The sequence below is a fragment of the Maniola jurtina genome, chromosome 1 (genome assembly GCF_905333055.1).
Source record: "Maniola jurtina chromosome 1, ilManJurt1.1, whole genome shotgun sequence".
NCBI lineage: Eukaryota > Metazoa > Arthropoda > Insecta > Lepidoptera > Nymphalidae > Maniola > Maniola jurtina.
The window spans coordinates 15,911,288-15,925,029 of NC_060029.1; the positions used below are offsets into that span (position 1 = coordinate 15,911,288).

The 13,742-nt window shown below is 36.8% G+C and overlaps 1 protein-coding gene across 3 annotated transcripts in view; it reads left to right on the forward strand.

The window, feature by feature from the left end:
- Positions 1 to 13,742, forward strand: part of LOC123864576 — a 144,725-nt gene that overhangs the window by 96,383 nt on the left and 34,600 nt on the right. The window lies entirely within an intron of this gene.

The following is a 13,742-nucleotide window of genomic DNA, read 5'->3' on the forward strand; positions in this document are numbered from 1 at the left end:
CAGATCGCAGATTTCAGAGATTCGGGGCCCAACAGAATAAAATTGTTCATTAGCGGGTGTCAAAGAGAAAAATACCTATTGTTGCGAAGTTCTTAGTAAGTGGAATAAGTCAAAAATAATAAAAAAAAAACAGGACGGCCTTGCCAAAAAATCAACAAAAAAGTAAAAAAAAAAACACATTTGAAAATGACGCCATACAGCCACCATGTCGAATTTTTTCAAAAAATTATTACATTCGGGATGATAGCATTTTAACCACGATACTCTATGAAATATGAATCCAATAGGTACTGTTCAGGCATTTAGAAGTTATGTAGGAATATAAATAAACATATATAGTATAAAACATAACACTCCTTTTTTTGTCCAGTCGTATAAAAACTTTAATATTACCTACCTTGGTATAAATCTACGAACAGCAATATGTTCGTAGTAGTACCTACTTTGTTTTTAAAACAACCCTTATATTCGCTTCAAAGAATTCCCTTATATTATGTTCATAAATTATGGATGGGAGAGTAGGACGATTGTAAATGAAACCGATACGGCTACAGGTTTTATTCTAGTGTTATTGAAGTCGCGAAGGGTGATAACCGATAACTGAATAAATTCCAGTAAACCACGTTATCAGAGGGTCTAATGTAGATGTAACGACCAACAAATCGGTTTGTAATTATATTACGGCATACTGGACACACCTGCAGCACAGAGTAAAGCCCCGATTACACCTGTAAGTTTTATAGCTCGTTCACACAGGCTGCGTAAGCGTAGACGTAGCGCGTACCATTGCTTTGCAATGTATGGAACTGTATGAAACATGGCACAACGCTTGCGTATAGCGTAACCCGGTGTGTTAGGGGTTTCGCGGGTCACTACGCAGCAAATTAATCGATTTTGATTTAGTGCATTTATCGCGCATAAAATTGTTCAAAGCCTAGACAGACTAGAAGACAGTAAGTAACAAAAATTAATGAAGATTCTTTTAAACACGAATTACACATCTTCCTCTGTTATCTACCAACAATAAGAGGTACATTTTAATGAACTCAGTCATTAAGCAGCATATTAACACCATTATTCACGAAGGGGGCGCGTGGTAGACGTAAAGCGCAAGGCACACCAGCAGAGCCGAGGCATAACATCTCAAACTAAACTTTATTTCAGCGATGCACTCTAAACCAGTCATACAATAAATTATTGTATCCAGTCATAAAGTGCACAAACAAAAGGAAGTGAAACTAGGCTCAAAATCGTAAAAATAAAATATGAGGAACCAATAAACCTTAATTTGCTATAATCCGCTAAAGCAGACAACCACTCGTCGAACGTTTCGCCCCGACATCGGAGCATCCTCAGGAGATGGAGATGGATCTCCTGAGGATCTTCAGCAGCTTTCGGAACTGCGCGGGATACCGTCTTGCTGTCCACACGCACGCACTTAACAGGGCTCTCTCCGTCACTTACTCCATACAATCGTAGTTCCCATTTCATTTGAATATTAAGCAACCAAAGTCCATGAAATTTTGCAGACATATTCTAAAAACTAATATCTATGCCTGTGATGTTTTAGATTTTTTTTAAATATGTAGTTTTAAAATTACAGGGGCTCAAAGATTTGTATGTGAATTTTTAAGACGCATAACTTTGAAACCGAATATTTTAACGGAAATCTGGAAAACCACAGGCATAGATATTAGTTTCTAGAATATGTCTGCAAAATTTCATGGACTTTGGTTGCTTAGTATTCAAATTAAATTGGAACTACGTTTGTATGGAGCGAGTGACGGAGAGACAGGTAAGACGGAGCGTGTAGTCGGAGCTTAAATTTCATGTTGTTTTCATCGGTGGTCATTTTTTTGCGGCCATGTTTTTATAATTCAAAAAGTGCTCTGACGTCAATGGGATTTACGTTATTTTGTCTGCATTTTTTACAACTTCGTTATAACTATTAGCATCGCTTCAACGAGCTTATTCATGAATTCAACGCGTAAATAATATTATTATGGTCTATTTATAGATTTATAGATATGTATATCCGTATTAAAAAAAACGGCCAGGTTGGAGACTCACACCGAGGGTTCCGTAGTTCAGAAATATACTCATAAAAATAATTAGTTAATTAATTTTGATTAAATTAATTGACCGTCTTAAAAACAACCCTCTTTTATTTAGGACTGTAAACTAAGTTTGTTTGTAAAAGTTTTAAAGATTCAAATTTTTGACTTTTTTAAGGGGCAACGGATTTCTTTTGTTATTTTTCATCCTAAGTCAAAATAAACAAAAGCTATTTTACAATTTCAAACCGCACTTTGAAATTTCTTTCAAGTGGAATATAAGAATGTCAAGCATTATTTTAAAACTCTTCTAAATATCAAGCAGACACGAAGATAGTCGCTCTAGAGTTCCTTTTTTACGATTTTTTTATGGAACTCTAACAAGATTACTTATATTAATTTTTTATTCAATAAAATACCCATTCAAGATACCGTTAAGCTGTAGGTAGGAATTAAAGTTGGCTTTAAAGCTTTATTTATAGCTTTGTTTATTATTTTGCTTCCATCGCATTCACACAATATTCATCGCAACAAAAAATACGTACATAAGTAAGTATGTAGGTGTATTTATGAATACAACTTTATACTCAATTGATTATTTGATGATGAACTTTAAAAAACCGGCCAAGTGCGAGTTAGACTCGCGCACCGAGGGTTCCGTACTTGGGTATTTTTTCCGACATTTTGCACGATAAATCAAAACTATTACGCATATAAATAAAAATCAGTTTTAGAATGTACAGGTAATGCAATTTCATAAGATACCCCAATTGATATAAGTAGTTATCTTACTTTGAAAATTGAAAATACTAACTATTTGTTCATGAACATATTTTAATTTTTTTTAATGTGATTGGTTGGTGCCTCAAAATAGTTAACGCCCAGTGAAATTTCTGGCTGTCATTTGTATGGATTACGTAACATAGAGAGCGCTATACTAACTTCTTTCCGTGGCTGGGATTCGCTACTCCTGTGCCCTAGCCTAGGGTACGCAAATATCGCTTCGTCTTCTTTTACACAACAATAAAATCGCAGTCATTCTCGTCATTCTGCTCTTATGAGCAGAATGACGAGAAATTTGGGACCCGTCCTCACTCCAATCCCTTTTTGTAGGTCTCACACAAGCACTAGAAACTAAAGCCATGTTATACGTCTTTCGACTTGATTCTTCACACTGAAACTCCCGTCCACAATTCAAACTACTTATTGCTCTCAAATTCCTCATAACACTTTGATTATTCGTATTTGGCTTTGTCAATAGAGCTAAACTTTGCATTTTTTCGCATTGACGATTGTAGGTATATTGACCTCTCTCATTCTGAGGACTGAGGGTGAGATCTATAGAGCGCGCTCTGCCTTTGCTTAGACTTAAGACAGAGTTAAAACGAGACAGAGCTATATCTCTCACATAAATCTGTCTCGTTTTAACTCAATCTTAAGTCAGAGCCAAGTCAAAGTGCGCTTTATAGATTTCAGCCTGAGAGGAAACTCGTGCTAATAAAATAATCCGTGCGTAATGGGCCAGCGATTGGTTGATCATGATGATGCTGGTGATGTTTTCAACGTGTTTTCAATAACTGCATACGAACGGTGTTTGCGAGTAAATATTTAGGGCTATCGGAGCCCGTATCGTCGGCCCGATGATAATGTCCTCTCCCTGACCCAGTTGCCGCTCGTATTGATGAATATGTTTACATAGTATCGCCCTATGCGGATTATGCCGATTGTTTGTTTAGCTTCTCTTATCGGTTACTACCTATTCTGTAATGATAAGCTACTGTGAGGTGGAATTACTTCAGTGGGACGGCTCTTTCGTAATCTAGATATACATATATTTGAAACGAAAAGCTGTCTGACTAAGCTATCAACGCACAGCTAAAACTACTCTGGGCATGCAGATAGATCCTCAAATGGTTGAACCGTTTTTCATTAAACATAGCTAAGAACCATGTCAATTAAACGGGCTTTCGAATAAAAGAAACCGCATTCAAATCGGCTCATCCGTTTGAACGCTACGAATGCTAAGATGCCATAGACAGCCACACAGATAGATACACACAGATACACACGTTAAACTTATACTTATTGTTATAACACCCGTCTGTAGCGTCGGGGGTTAAAAACAGGTGACTTGAAGGTTGTTTTCATGTCACCTAAGCGAAAGCTCGAGTCTTGTTTTTAACCCCCGACCCAAAAAGAGGGGTGTTATAAGTTTGACGTGTGTATCTGTGTATCTGTGTATCTGTGTATCTGTGTATCTGTGTATCTGTGTATCTGTGTATCTGTCTGTGGCATCGTAGCGCCTAAACGAATGAACCGATTTTAATTTAGTTTTTTTTGTTTGAAAGGTGGTTTGATCGAGAGTGTTCTTAGCTATAATTCAAGAAAATCGGTTCAGCCGTTTGAAAGTTATCAGCTCTTTTCTAGTTACTGTAACCTTCACTTGTCGGGGGTGTTATAAATTTTTAATTTACACTTGTTGCCATAATGTTTACATGTCCCAGCTCCCAACCCAGGTCAACAAACTCGCAGTTTCATGAACTGTTTCGATAACGTTGACATGCAAAAAACTCAAAAAACAGTCAGTATTTAACGCTCAAATTAATTTTAGCATCCATTTTTAAAGTACGCTTTAATTTTCGTTAATTTAAACATCAGCCTTATAAAGTTAGTCATTTATGAAAAATTGGCTCCATTGTACACTCTTTGAGATTATCAATAATTAATTGATTTTGTAAAATAATCGATGTTAGTGGTGATAGTATAATTAATTACGTTTTAAAACTAAAACCACAAAGGTTTGAAAGTCCAAACGTGCGTTTTAAATTGTGACGAATAATAATTATCTTGTACACAATCTCTAAACTTAACTAAAATGACAGGTCCAAATGTAGATATTTTAATTTAATATTAGTATTTAGACCTGTCATTTTAATTTAATATTAGTATTTATACCTGTCATTTTAATTTAATATTAGCATTTAGCCCTTTCAATTTAATTTAAAGATGCCAATCCCCTTTTATAATGCTGCCTGCGAAAAAGGATAGCTAGTAGCAACAGAACTGTCAATTTAGGTTTAGTTTACAGATTATGTACAACAGAATTAGTCACTGTTTTGGCTAATCAGAGGAGATTGCAATCTGCAGCTCGATTGCGGTAGAATGATAGCTACAGTGTCACGATCGCAATCACCTTTGATTGGTTGACGCTCGTTCATTGGCTACAATGCATTGTTGAAACAAGAATACCATAAATTCAGCCAATCACAACAATTGCGATTGTAATAATGATTGAACGCAGGTTTTCGGGAATCGACCCGCAAGTCCAGCTGTTGAGGACTTTTGATAGAAACAGTCGAAATTACCTACTTCTTTTACCTAAGTAATCTGTGTCTTATATGTATATCCATGTTATCTTGAACACTTACTTTGACGATATTTGCATACCAGGCTCATAGACTGCGTAGGCGGAGAGCACCGTGTGGCGGCGGTAAAGTATCGTTTATGAACTTTAGTCTCTTGACTGATCAATCACACTTCACACTAATATTATAAAGGAGAAAGTTTGTATGTGTGTGTGTGTGTGTGTGTGTGTGTGTGTGTGTATGTTTGTTACTTCTTCACGCAAAAACTACTGGACGGATTGGGCTGAAATTTAGAATGGAGATAGATTATACCCTGGATTAGCACATAAGCTACTTTTTATCCCGGAAAATCAAAGAGTTCCCACGGGAATTTTAAAAAACCTACATCCACGCGAACGAAGTCGCGGCTAGTAGAAAATATTCGCGAAATTCGCACGGTAGTTTTTGCTTGAAAGAGTAACAGTTATTAGTAAGTAGGTAGTATCTATACTTACTAATAAATAAAATTGAAGTGTCTGTCTGTTTGAACGGGCTAATCTTCGGAATGGCTAAACCTATTTTGACGGGACTTTCACAGACAAGTAGAGGATTAACCAAGGAGTAACGTAAGCTACATTTTTAACCGACTTTGGAAAATGGAGGAGTTGTGTTTTTCTACCTATGTACATACACTGATATCTCCGAGTTTTCCGAACAGATTTGCGTAGTTTTTTTAATCGATAAAGGAACTTTGCGACATTGTTCCATAAAAAAACTGGATTCTAACTCCTCAATCCTGATGCTGCAGGAGATCTGACCAATCCACGCGGGCGAAGCTGCTGGCATTATCTAGTCATCATTAAAAGTTTGATAGTAATTGTAATAGAACATAGACACATCATGATCAACCCATTTCCGCCCCACTACTGAGTACGGGTCTCCTCTCAGAATGAGAAGGGCTTAGGCCATAGTCTGCCACGCTGGCTTAATGCGGATTGGCAGACTTCACACACCTTTGAGAACACGGAGAACATAGACACACCTGATATAAAATATTATGTAAACGGTTGGTACAATAGCGTTGGTTCTCGCTAGATGATTTAAAATTGTAATTGTCACGTGCCAGGCCACGGTGGGATGCATGCGGAGTTGCCATACAACCATGACGCCACATGATTATCAACTTGTAAAACTGTTACTGGAATTCATAGTCAAAATAAGAGAAAAGGGGTGTCATAAGTTTGACGTGTGTATCTGTGTGTTTGTGTGTCTGTCTGCAGTCTGTGGCATCGTAGCGCCTAAACGAATGAACAGATTTCGATTAATTTTTTTTTTTGTTTGAAAGCTGGCTTGATCAAGAGTGTTCTAAGCTATAATTCAAGAAAATCTCTTCAGCCGTTTGAAAATTATCAGCTCTTTTCTAGTTTTATTTTTAGACCGTTTCTTACTATCCAACCAATATATACCTACCTATTGGTATCCAGTCAAATTCTAATAAAGACAAATTCTAATAAAGCGATTTACTGGCATGGTACTGGTTAAGGTGTATATTTTACAAAACAATTTCAATATAAAAAAATTAAACACGTGAAATAAAAATGAAATTTAAAATTTAAAAAACCCCCTACCTTTAGCAGTCAAGCCATGGTGTGCCATGGTCGTTAAATTCGTCACCGTCAAAAATATCCCAATTGTTAAATATTAATGAAATTCTATATTATATGTAGAGACAGTTCATGCATATTTAATGGTGAGTATATCAAAACTAACCGAGACGCGAGGAACCGTGTCAAAATTGTTTTCACGTTTCAAGTTAAAATCAGTTGTTTTTATAATTATCTAATGGGCAAAACAGTGGATGATTTTCTGCCAAATTATATTTAATTAAAAACCTTTGCTAACTACGCCGTTGTTTGGATAATTTAATTAATGTTTTAGGTAATTAGTTTATGTACAAGTAATTATAACAGCTGTCCGTTCCATTGTTTCATCTCCTAAAGATTATATTACAAGTGTAAATTAAAAATTTATAACACCCCCGACAAGTGAAGGTTACAGTAACTAGAAAAGACCGAAAAGACCTGATAACTTTCAAACGGCTGAACTGATTTTCTTGGACTATTCCGCGCCTACGATATAAAGTATCTGAGTTTTCCAAAACATCATTTACAAATAAATAATTATGTATTTAGGCAACGTCCATCTTGACAGCTTGACATTTGTCAATTGACATAATATTAAGAACCTAACGGTTATCTAACCTTCTTTGCTACAAGAAAACTAGAAAAGAGCTGATAACTCTTAAACGGCTGAACCAATTTTTTTGGAGTATAGCTAGGAACACTCTCGATCAAGCCACCTTTCAAACAAAAAAAAGTAAATTAAAATCGGTTCATTCGTTTAGGCGCTACGATGCCACAGACAGATACACAGATACACAGACACACAGATACACAGATACACACGTCAAACTTATAACACCCCTCTTTTTGGGTCGGGGGTTAAAAATGGAATCTTCTGCGTGCGCCAGCTAATGAGATGAAAAATATTAATTTCTGCGTGGCGTTTCAGCCAATAGTGAGAGAGTGTTGAATGTAAGACAGTGAAGAAGAAGAGATTTGACACCGTAGCTATCAAATTACTGAGATATGCCCCAATCACCTACGGATAATAAATCAGTCTGAGAGTGCCGTCAAAAATTGACGAAAGACGCCCACTTCTTACACGACTGCCCAAAAAAGGACTGTTTTCAGGGTCCATTAAAATACCTATAGTTCGCGGCAGGTCGAGATGGCAATCGGGGCATGCGGGGCGTCCCCACCTCGATTGCCATGTTGACCTGTCGCGTACAATATGGATATGAGTTGCCTTCTTGACTTGTCGCGTACTGTAGATGTTTGTTTACATGAAGGAAATTTCTATTTGACCAGTGTATGTCTAGACGTCAGACTGCAGGGTAACGAACTCCGTTCATTTGCTACTTTATGTATGACACGCGTCTTGCAGTGGGAGACCCAAAGAGTTGTTATAATTTAACTAGAGGCGCAAACCTCATTCATTAAACGCCTTATATAATGGTTGAATTGGTCTAAGTTTAGGCAAGCTCCTTACCGTAAGAGTTGCGTGATCCGTACTAATATTATAATTAATGCGAAAGTTTGTCTGTCTGTCTGTCTGTTAGCTTTTCACGGCCCATCCATTTAGCTGACGTACTTCAAACCTTTCGGAGTTAAGTGCGTTTTAAGAATATAAATATCACTTGCCTTAACGGTAAAGGTAAAAATCGTGAGGAAACATCGCAGTCTCCAATCCCCTTTTGGCCAGTGTGATAGATCAGTGCTCTTTGGTGAGCCGGCGATTGGTTGAACATGGTGCTGATGATGATGATTAATACAGGTGAGTCATCAGCTTAGGTCTTGTATAAGGTGTAGGTAATAACATACTATCCTTACTCCATGAAGCGAATTCGCGGAAAAATCTTTGCCTCTAGTAAGGCGACAACTCTATGACGATACCTATGACCCAAGTCCAGTGTTGATATTTGTTTCTCACTAATAGTTTAGATAACCTAAATACTTTCTTAATTATAAGAATTAATACTTTTTAATGAGCAACATGATAATTAAATGGAATTTATAAATGGAAGTAATTTAACTTGATAATTGAAAATACGTAGTTAGACAGATTTGAGTTAGGTAGGTAAGTACTCGTGTAACTCTAACTCGTATATTGAAGCCATGTGCTCCTCTGCTGAATGCGTCCACAAATTATAATTGTGGTATTTTTTTATCACCATTAACCCATCGCCGGCTCACTACTGAGCACGGGTCTCTTCTCAGAATGATGAGTTCGACCATAGTCTACCACGCTGGCCAAGTGCGGATTGGCAGACTTCACACACCTTTGAGAACATTATGGGCTCTCATTTAGCTATGGGCTCTATATACGAAATTAGCTCTAGTATCGACTAATTTGTGAGTTGTAATCGATACTAGAGCTAATTTCTTAAACTGGACACTTTCAAGTAAAGATTTTTATATAAACCTGTGAGGATGATACTGCCATTGGCGCAATTAACATGCCATAAGCCTACGTTGTCGTATTAGTTTACAAATTGCGAAAAATCAAATTGAGTATGAATTTCGCGGGCAGACCCGTCTCATGGCCCTTAACATGAAACCTTACACTAGAGGTGGACGTGTTATGAAACAAAAGTTTTATAACAAGTTTCATAATCTACAGGCCTATTCCGTATCTCAGTGATTATGTAGTTTCGTAAGTTATTACGAAAAATGACCAACAAAATAGTAACAGTCAAACTTTAGTACTTTCAAGGTATTGAATAGACATCTTTTAGGCAAGCGCGCTCCAATTTGGACCTCATCATTGATAAAGGCATGATTATGGCCCGAGAATCATCGAGCTATAGTTGTTCCAACATCAATGGTTAGACTATATAATTTGTGTTGTATAACATGTGTGTTTACAACATTGATAAGTTAACTTATCGACAGATTACAGATATGCACCGGGTTTCTGTGGATATTTAGGTATAAACCCACGTATAGAACGCGACAAGTCGAGATGGCTATCGGGATAGGAACGCCGCCACACCCGCACAGCTCCCGCTCTTAAAAATAATTGTGATGGGTACTACGTCTTAAGGAAAGACAATACATATCTAAAAATAATATTTATGAAAATCAAAATACTTAATTTCAATGCAATGGTAATGACCTGTAAGAAAATCTTCCAAAACAGCAAATAAAGACATTCCTAATTCCTATGTTAATCTTCCACTTTTGTTCGTAAATTGATAATCGTTGAATGTTTAGTCGCCCCACAATCACTACTCCTCAACTCACTTAAAACAATACATACCACTTAGGTTCTGACTACACGGTCCCGGGCCCCGGCTGCAATCCGGTTCGGATTTAAAGTGAAAGAAAATCGAATACCACATGAATCAGCCAACTCAGTTCGACCTTTGTATTAATACTATAAAAAGCGAACTCATTGAAAAATCCGATTGCAAGACAGCTTGGGAAGTAAATTATTAGGCGTCTAAGACTTGACACCAAACGATTTAGCGTTCCAGTTCAGAGCCACGTAGATTACAAATATGAATTTATATGAATTTAATTTAATAAATCTGCAATCCCTTCTGATTAATTCATCTAAATTCCAATTTATTGAAAATTAACCGGCAAAAGAATTTATACTATCATAATTTGATCATGTACCTAATAACTAATAAGTGAAAATAAAGCTTTTAATCTACGGCACTAACTACTTGGTATTGCCTCGACAAAAATTGTGGCCTCAAAACAGTTGATTTTTGGCGGCCATTTTCGGAGCAAGCGTCGTATGAACGCTACTTCTGGCCGAAAAGAGATCAGCGTTATTCCTAGCCATCTCTCAAGTCGCGCCTAAAGAAGTTTTACTTCAAAATTAGTATGCAACCAAACCGGAGTGAAACCGGATCGTGAATTCAAAGCTTAAACGCGAGCAGTAGCTACTTATTGGAGCAATTTGTTATAATGGCCTTCAATTAAGACGTTTGACGCACATTACGAAGGACGTCATGTTACAATGTAATTTGAATGGCAACGAGAGAATTCTTTTAATTCTCTTAACCGGTGTGGAAATTAAAATGTTTAGTTGTGTTTTAAATCAAAGAAAACCTAGTTTATCTTACCTTAGCTGTATTTTGTTTAATTTATAGACTAGCCCTTGGCTGCAATTAGACTTGTATATTTCTATATACAAAATCACACTTCACACTAATATTATAAAGTTTGTGTGTATGTGTGTATGTTTGTTAGGTACTCTTTCACGCAAAAACTACTGGACGGATTTGACTGAAAGGAATGTAGTAGATTATACCCTGGATTACAAAGGCTACTTTTTATCCCGGAATATTATCAATGAGTTCTCAAGAAGAAAGAACGTGTTCAAAATTGATTTTCTTGTATCATTCTAGATCCTGATGCTATGAAATAAAGTGTATGAATAATTTGCATTGGCATTAAAGTGCACGTTTTTAACGATTTGTTTAGTTAGCTGTTGGCAGTGAAGGTGTATTTTCAGTTTTCACTGACTCGTTAATTTTTAAATACCTACCAGTACTCTATTCTTACTCAAAATACTTTATTTGCTGTGCCTGAATATATTTTACTGAGCTACTTTTGTAAGGGTGAATCCACACTATATAACTTGATGTGTAATTAAGTTATACGTATAACTAGCTGATCCCCGCGGCTTCGATCGCGTGGATATAGGTTTTTAAAATCCCGTGGAAACTCTTTCCGAAATAAAAAGTAGCCTATGTGTTAATCCAGGGTGTAATTTATCTCCATTCCGAATTTCAGCCAAATGCGTTCAGTAGTTTTTGAATGAAAGAGTATCAAAAATACACACATACACACAAACTTTCACCTTTATAATATTAGCACATTAGTGTGATGTTGTATATAGTAACGCCTCGTTGATCTAGATTCTAGTGGTAGGCATGTTCGACTGCTGCAGGTGGAAACAAGTGTAAATTAAAAATTTATAACACCCCCGACAAGTGAAGGTTACAGTAACTAGAAAAGAGCAGATAACTCTCAAACGGCTGAACCGATTTTCTTGGATTATAGCTAAGACTACTCTCGATCAAGCCACCTTTCAAACAAAAAAAACTAAATTAAAATCGGTTCATTAGTTCAGGAGCTACGATGTCACAGACAGATACACAGATTCACAGATACACACGTCAAACTTATATCACCCCTCTTAAAGATCTGGCACAGCGAGATTGGTGTATTTACTTCAACCACCCGTTGTTGAAGTATTTGAGTATTTCACAACGTGGTGAGGGTTAATTGCTTGAATTAATCTTAATCGATGGCATTAGCCGCGCCTAAAGTAGTTTTACTCAAAAACACCTAGGTGAAATCATAACCAAATCTAAACCTGACGAAAACAATAAACATCTGTTACGGTTAGGAGTTTCAATTGTTTCATTATTCACAGCCGCACTTAGATTTACGACTATGTCGTTTTTACCGCCGATTACTATCTTTAATGGCTAGTTCACATTGTTCCAGTACCTACATCGCTCGATTTAATTCGCTGTATATTTGATGAATTGTGAGCTTTCTGAATCCAGTAGACAGTGTACTGAATGTAATATTATTATACAATATTTTTAAATTAAGAATTGTTTTATAATGTGTAATATGTAATACAATAAGTGTTGCACTAAATCCAGTGAGCAAATATGAATAAGGTAACTAAGTAGGACCTCTATTTTTAACCCAGTGCATTTGGAATCGTGTGTGAAATCATCTAATGTCTCTAAATACCTAATTCATATTTCAATATAGTAATATGGCTTATTAGTTACTAGCTGATACCCGCAACTTCGTTCGCGTGGATGTAGGTTTTTTAAAATTCCCGTGGGAACTCTTTGATTTTCCGGGATAAAAAGTAGCCTATGTGCTAATCCAGGGTATAATCTATCTCCATTCTAAATTTCAGCCCAATCCGTCCAGTAGTTTTTGCGTGAAGGAGTAACAAACACACACACACACACACACACACACACACACACACATACAAACTTTCTCCTTTATAATATTAGTGTGATTGGATATCGCCGCTGGCGTAATGTGAATCAGCCATAATGCTGCTTAGTCACTCTGGTGCGACCTAGAGAATCATTAACTTTTAAACCTAGTTCAAGGCTGAGACTGTAAAGGCATACGGTACGCCTAAATTAAGGATTTCAAGAGATAAAAATGTGGTTATCTGGATTTAGGCTGCATGCCAGACACATCACTATAATTTTGCGTGTTGGTCAGTACATATCAGTCGAATACGCTTTAAGCAACGTTGACCCTAGTTGGTAACTGGACAACCAACTTTCAAGGCCTGAATTTGGCTTTTTCATTTCTTCCGTGTCTCGAAGAAACACCTTAAGAGCAGATTACGCACTCATCCGATCTGAGTCCGTGAAAAAAAACATCTCTCCGTCATCGGTGATAATATCTCGGATGTGCCTCGGATTCAAATCGGACGTATGACGTACATAGGTCAAAGGTGTCTACTGAATAGTTTGGATCTGGATCAGAGATCGGATTAGTGCATAAGCAATATTCGAGTTCGGTCCGAGTTTTTCATATCCGTATTTTCACGGACTCGGATTGGATGAATGCGTAATCACTTTAAGACGTCGTCGTCGGTCCATAGTACCTATTACCACTAACATGAAACATCTGATAAATAATAATCATCATTAAACCTATGAGTCAAATGATACTATGAGATTCCCGAACTCTTAGCCGAGTCGTATGTGGAA